Consider the following 7,916-nt stretch of genomic DNA (forward strand, 5'->3'; position numbering starts at 1 on the left):
ATTCTGCCATTAGGCTGCAGAACAGAGGTCAGCAAACTATTGCCTGCCGGCCAAATTCAGCCGGCCACCTGTTTTTTGTTTGGCCAGCAAGCTAATAATATTTTTTAGTGGTTGAAAAGCATTAAAAGAATATTACATGACAAATGAAATAATAAAATTCAAATTTCAGTACCCATAAATAGAATTTTGTCAAGAATTTGTGAAAATATTCCTGAATTTGCTTCCTGGCCCTCAAAAGCTAAAATGTTTACTATATGACTTTTTACAGAGAACATTTGCCAACCCCAACTGTAGAAAGTAAAAAAGGTGGATCAGAGGGGGAGCAAGCTTACTGATTGTTCTTAAGAACAGTGGAGGCGCCCTGGCCAGTTTGGTTCAGTGGATAGAGCGTCAGCCTGCAGACTGAAAGGTCCCAGGTTCGATTCTGGTCAAGGGCACGTACCTCGGTTGCAGGATCCTCCCCTGCTGGCCCTGGTTGGGGCATGCACGGGAGGCAACCAATCAATGTGTTTCTCTCACATCGATATTTCTCTGTCTTCTCTCTTCCACTCTCTCTAAAAATCAATGGAAAAATATCCTCGGATGAGGATTAAAAGAAAAAGAAAAGAAGAACAGTGGAGAGTTAAGCTGCTCCTTGCCTTCCTGGTAGGAGGTCAGGGTCCTAAAGGGGAGGATGGAAACCTGGTGGTCAAGATGGCCAGGTGGGAGCTAGTGGACGGCAAGGCAAAGCATGAATGCAATCCCTCCCCACAGACAGGGAACATCAATCACGTGGCCCTTACAGAGGAACTACAGCACTGAACACCAGCCTTCTCTTGGCAGCTGACTAAACATTCTCCATGAATCTTCCAGAAGGATGTCCTCTTCATGCCCCTGGACTTTGATGAGAACCACCCCCAAGCAAACTGCTCTTGTGGATAGCAGCCTTGTCAACAACCCATGGCACTCCCAACTTCTCCCATCCCTGCCCTCAACAGAGGGTGGAGATTTTGAAAGACAAGGTGGTGCAGATAAATAAGCCTCAACACTAATTCACCATGGGCATTTCTGTAGAGCTGGTGCTAGGCAGGACAACTCCCCCTGCCACCCTTGTTACACTTACTGCCCGTGTTTTTTTTAGTTCCAGCCAACTCTAACTCATTTAAACACCTCTCTCTGTTCCAAAATATCCTTCCCTACAAAAAATTTACAGTCACTTTCTATGCATTATATACTCCGCTACTTTCCCATAAGCTACTCTCTTAAAATTAACATAAATCTGTCAGACCCATATTACAAGTAAGAACACTGAACCTAGGAGGTAAACTCACTCAAGATGACATAGCTAGCCCTGGTCAGTGTTCTCAGTGGTTAGAGTGTTGGCCCATGCACCGAAGGGTCTTGGGTTCAATTCCCAGTCAAGGGCACATACCTGAGTTTCAGGTTCGATCCCCAGCCCCAGTTGGGGCTTATGCAGGAGGCAACGAATTAATGTGTCTCTCTCACATCAATGTTTTTTGCTCTCTCTTTCTGCCCTCGCCCCCCCCCCCACACACACACACACACTCCTTTCCACTGTCTCTAAAAAAATCAATGGGGAAAAATATTCGTGGATGAGAATTAACAAAAAAAGCAAAACAGAAACAAGATGATGCAGCTATTAAGTATGAGAACCGGGATTCAGACTTTTCCAGGTCTTTCTTTTTAAACTGTCCCACCAAAGAAAAAGAGAAAGAATGAATAAGGTAAGCTGGAGATCTTAGAGACCACTACAAATGGTATTTGATCTTAAAATTTTACATTTACTTCTCTATATTATTTAATATTTTCCCCAAAATCTTTTCATAAAATTTATACTCTGTGGAACTACACAAATTTTATTCTGTGGCCTTATAACCTACCCAACCCCAAACTCATTGCTATATACTATCTGAAAATCTACTCTTTGTAGAAAATTGTTGAAAAGCTATAGTTACTCCTCTCAGCATAAAGCACTTTAGCAAAACACTGTCTTTTTAGCATCCTTAACTATTTTAGATTGCCAATCTTCATTGGCACCAACCAAAGACTAGCCCATCATAATACACAAACTGGACCTCTACCATTTGACCATTCATTTATTCCACAAACACCCTCAGATGAGCCAGGGTACTGAAGGATGGAGACAAGGACAGTACCCTCATGCAATTTAATCTAGAGAGAGAAGCAGATGACCAAAATATTGCCAAAGTGTATCATTATAAACTATTGTAAGTATCAAGAAGGAAAAATAAGGAATAAGTGAATCCTATCAAATATTTGAGGAATAAATAACACCAATCCTATGCATACTTTTTCAGAAAATAGAGAAGGGAAACTTCTCAATTCATCCCATGAGGCCAGAATGAATTCCAAAACTAGACAAAACTGTCACACAAAAACTACAGATCAATATCTCTCATGAATATAAATATAAAAATCCTTTTTAAATACTAGCAAACTGAAACCAGCAACATATAAGAAGGATTATATGCCATGACCAAGAGAAGTTTATCCCAGGAATACAAGGTTGTTTTGACACTGGAAAATCCATTAATGTAATACACCACACCAATAGAATAAAGGACAACAGATATTTCATCTTCTCAATAGATATAGAAAAGGCATTTGACACAATCCAGTGCTCATTCTTGATAAAAATCCTCAAGAAATTAATAAAAGAAAGGAATTTCCTCAACCTGAAAAAGGCATTTACAAAAAAACTACAATTGCCATCATGCTTAGTAATAAGACTGAAGGCTTCTCCCCTGATGTAATGAACTAGGCCAGATGTCTGTTCTCACCACTTCTATTCAGCACCCTACTTGAGATTATCACCAGTGGAGTAAAAAAAACAAAACTTAAAGTCATCCAGATTGAAAAGGAAAAAATAAAACAGCATTTACAGATAACATAACCCTCTATGTAGAAAATACTAAACTGTATTTGCAGATGACATGATCTTATATGTAGAAAATCCTAAAAATTCTATTTTTTTAAAAAAACTGTTAAGAAATAAGCAAGGTTGCAGGAGATAAGATCAATTATAAAAGATCAATTGAATTTCTATATACTAGGAATAAACAATGCAAAAGTTAAATTAATAAAACAATTTGATTCATAATAGCATCAAAATGATTAAAACATGTGGAAATAAATTTAACCCTATAAGTACAAGACTTTTATTATGAAAGCTACAAACCATTGTTGAGATAAATTCAGATCTAAGTGAATTGAGAGAATATCGTGTGCATAGATCAAAATATGCAATATTGTTAAAAAGGCGATTCTCCCCAAATTGATTTATAGATTCAATGCGATACCTATCAAAATCCCAGCAAACATTTTTAAATAGAAATTGGCATGCTTATTTTAAAATTTTATATAGAAAGTCAAAGGACCTAGAATAGCCAGATAATTCTGAAAAAGAACAAAGAGGACTTAAACCACCCAATTTCCGCACATTATCAAAATTATAACTAAGTTAATCAAGATGGTATGATACTGACTAAGGAAAGACATATAAATCAAGGAACAGAATGGAGAGTTCATAATTAAATTCTTACAGTTATGGTCTATTGATTTCAAAAAAAGGTAGCAAGGCCATTCAATGAGGAAAGGATGTTCTTTCGATGATGCTGAGATGATTGGACATCCAATACAAGGGAAAAATAAAACTTATACCATGACATCACTTCAGACAAAAATTAAAAAATTCATCACACACTGCCCACTTGGTGTGGCTCATCAACCTATGAACCAGGAGATCACAGTTCCATTCCTAGTCAGGGCATGTGCCCAGGTTGAGGGTTCAATCCCCAGTAGGGGATGTGCAGGAGGCAGATAATCAATGATTCTCATCACTGATGTTTCTATCTCTCTCTCCCTGAAAGAAACAAAAACATTTGTTAAATGTTTCACATACTTAAATGTAAAACCTAAAATTATAAAATATTTAGATGAAAGCAAATAACTAAATCTTTGTGACCTTCAGTTAGACATAATCCATAAAACTAATAATAATTTACTCTTCAAAAGACCTGTTAAGAGAATGAAAGGGAGAAATACTTGCAAATCACTTACCTGATAAAGAACTTATATCCAGAATATACAAAGAACTCTTACAGCTCATAATTACACAACCCAATTAAAAAAGAGCAAGAGGTTTTGAGAGATTTCACCAAAGAAAATATATGAATGTCAATAAGCACATGAAAAGATGCTTGTGCAGAAAAGAGTTAACATAGCAAGCCTGAAACTGCTATCCTTGGAAAGTCCTGCTTGCAAGGATTGCCCTTGGCTAAGAACTTGGATTTGGGGAGAGTTCTCGCCATTCCCTGATAATAATGGCTCACTGTGCCTAAACAGTTCACAAGCAATGTGGTTTATACTGACCACCTACTTTCCTTCTGGGAACCTGGAATTCTGGTGTATGCTAGGTAAACGGTGCTGGTATGGCCAGCCCCCAATAAAAACCCTGGGCCATGAGTCCCTAATGAGATTTCCTTGTAGACATTTCACACGTGTTGTCACAACTCATTGCTTGGAAGAATTAAGCACATCCTGTGTGATTTCACTGGGAAAGAACTTTTGGAAACCTGTGCCTGATTTCCTCCAGACTTCACCCGATTTGCCTTTTCCCTTTGCTATGATCCTTTCACTGGAATAAATCAAAGCCATTAGTATGACAACATACTGAGTCCTCTGAATCCTCCTAACAAATCATTGAGCCTGGGGGTGGTCTTCAGGACCCCCAACAAAATGCATGACATTAATAATCATTAAGGATCTGTATATCACAACCATAATGAGACTCCTCTCATATTCATTAGAATGCTATCGGTCAACATTGTTGCCAAGGATGTGAATAAAGTGGAACTCTCATACATTCCTGATAAGAGTGTAAAATGGTACAGCTGCTTTAGAAAATAGTCTGACAATTTCTTAAAAAGTTAAACATATACTTACCAGATGACCCAGCAATTCCACTCATAGGTATTTACCCAAAAGATATGAAACATATGTCCACACAAAAGCTTTAACATGAACATTCATAAAAGCATTATTCCTAATAGCATAAAAACTGGAAATAATCCCAATTTCCATTAGCTGGTGAATGAACAGATGAAATACAGTAGTGTATGGAATACTACTCAGCAAAAATAATTGGAATTTTAATATATGCTACAATATGGATGAACCTCAAAAACTTTATGCTAAGAGAAAGCAGCAAATTTTTTTAACTATATATTGTATGATTCCACTTACATAAAATTTCTAAAGAAGGCAAATTGATTTTGACAGAAAGTAGAACAGTGACTGCCTAGGTCTCCGGGCGGGAGCAGAGACTGGTGGCAAACAAAGACAAGGGAGCTTTTTTTATTTTTTAATATATTTTTATTGATTTCAGACAGGAAGGGAGAGGGACAGAGAGATAGAAACCTCAATGATGAGAGAGAATCAGTGATCGGCTGCCTACACGCCCCATACTGGGAATCCAGCAGGCAACCCAGGTATGTGCCCCTAACCAGCATTGAAGCTGGGACCCTTCAGTTCGCAGGCCAATGCTCTATCCACTGAGCCAAACCAGCTAGGGCAGGAACTTTTGGGGGTGGCAGAAATAGTCTAAAACTGAGCTGTAGTAATGGGATATACACTTATATACGTAGATGGATTTTATAGTGTGCAAATTATGCCTCAATAAAACATTTTTAAGTTAAAATTCCTTGCAAATAGTACCCCTCGGTATCATTATCAAAATATCATTTAGTTGTGAATAATTTGTCAAGATTTCTCTCATTTCCAAAAAAAGGTGGTAGGTTGAACATATGAATTTATCTTTCTCCAAAATTCCATTAAAATGAGAGTAATGGGATGAGAGTGTAAGGACAAAGTCAGGATATGAGATAATAACATCAAATTTGGGGAAGCAGAAAAGCACAAGGAAGAATGCTATTCACTTAGCTGACATAAGAAAGCTAAATCCTGAGCCAGCAGTAGGAAAGCCAGAAAGAAGCATTATTTTTGCCACAGAACCTCCTGAATATTTATGAATTGGCAACATCAGTGGCATAAAGATTGTTTGAAGGATTGTTTCAAACTGATTTTATGAGGCCAGCATCACCTTGATAGCAAAGCCAGATAGGTACGACAAAAAGAAAAGAAAAAAGGAAATTAACAGATACAAAAGTCCATAATAAAATAGTAACAAACCAAATTTAACAACACATCAAAAAGATTATACACCACAACCAACTGCAATTTATCCCTAGAGTGCAATGTTGTTTTAATGTATTCAAATCAATGTGATTTACCACATTAACAGACTGAAAAATAAAAACCGGTGCAGCCTCTGTGACAAATAATATGGTGTTTCCTTAAAAAATTAAAAATATAGTGCAGTGAAGGTCTGGGGGTGAAGGGTCTGGTGTGGGGTAAAGAGAGTCAACGGGGAATAAAACGGGACATCTGAAATACTTTTGACAATAAAAACAACTTTTTAAAAAAATTAAATAGAACTACCATATGACTCAGCAATCCCACTTCTAGGCATATATTCAAAGAAAATAAAATCACTATCTTAAAAAGATATGTGTAACACCCTCCCCCCACCCCCCGTGATCACTGCAGGATTATTTATAACTAAAGGCCCAGTGCATGAAATTCGTGCATGGGTAGGGTCCCTAGCAGCTGCTGACTGCTGGCCTGGGCCTCCCTTCCCTGGTGGTCAGCATACATCATGGCAAGTGATCGAATTCCTGGCTGGTTGAACTCCCGAGGAGACACTTTGCATATTAGGCTTTTATAGAGAGATAGTCAAGATACAGAAACAATGCAAATGTTCACAGATGAATGGAGAAGAAAATGTGACAGATAATTTTTCAGTCATAAAAAGAAAAGAAATCCTGCCATTAGCAACAACAGGGATGAATCTAGAAGGCATTATGCTAAGGAAATAAGTCAGACAGAGAAAGACAAATACTGTATGATCTCACTAATAGTGGAACCTAAAAAATAAAATAAAAAACTCATTAGCACAGAAAAAAGATTGGTGATTGCCAGAGGTAGAGGTTGGGGAGTGAGTAAAATGAGTGGAGATGGTCAAAAGTACAAACTTCCACCCTGGCCAGTTTGACTCAGTGGGTAAAGTGTCGGCCTGCGGACCAAAGGGTCTTGAATTCAATTCTGGTCAGGGGCACGTACCTCGGTTGCAGGCTCCTCCACAACCTGGGCCCTGCCAGGCCATGTGCAGGAGGCAACCAATCCATGTGTTTCTCTCATATTAGTGTTTCTCTCTGTCTTTCCCGCTCTCTTCCACTCTCTCTAAAAATCAATGGAAAAATATACTTGGATGAGAATTACAAAATAATAATAATATTAAAAGAAAAGGTATGAACTTCCACTTAAAGATAAGTTCTAAGAATGTAATGTACTACTTGGTGGTCATAGTTAACAATACTGCATTGTACATTTGAAATTTGCTAAGAGTAGACCTAAAAATTCTCATCATAAGAAAAATTTTAAATATGTTGAGGTCAGGGGTGTTAACTAAACTTATTGTAGTAGTTATTTGGCTATATATAAAATCATTATGGTGTACACCTAAAATAAATGCAATGTTAAATGTCAACTGTATCAATAAAACTGGGGGGAAACGTCGCTATAATCCAACATAAATACTAGAAGAATTTAAATAGCTCAAAAGCTAAAAATAAAAAATGTTCAACCTGCCGAAACCGGTTTGGCTCAGTGGATAGAGCGTCCGCCTTCGGACTGAAGGGTCCCGGGTTCGATTCCGGTCAAGGGCATGTACCTGGGTTGTGGGCACATCTCAGTAGGAGACGTGCAGGAGGCAGCTGATCGATGTTTCTCTCTCATCGATGTTTCTAGCTCTCTATCTCTCTCCCTTCCTCTCTGTA

The sequence above is a fragment of the Myotis davidii genome, unplaced genomic scaffold, assembly GCF_000327345.1.
Source record: "Myotis davidii unplaced genomic scaffold, ASM32734v1 scaffold197, whole genome shotgun sequence".
NCBI lineage: Eukaryota > Metazoa > Chordata > Mammalia > Chiroptera > Vespertilionidae > Myotis > Myotis davidii.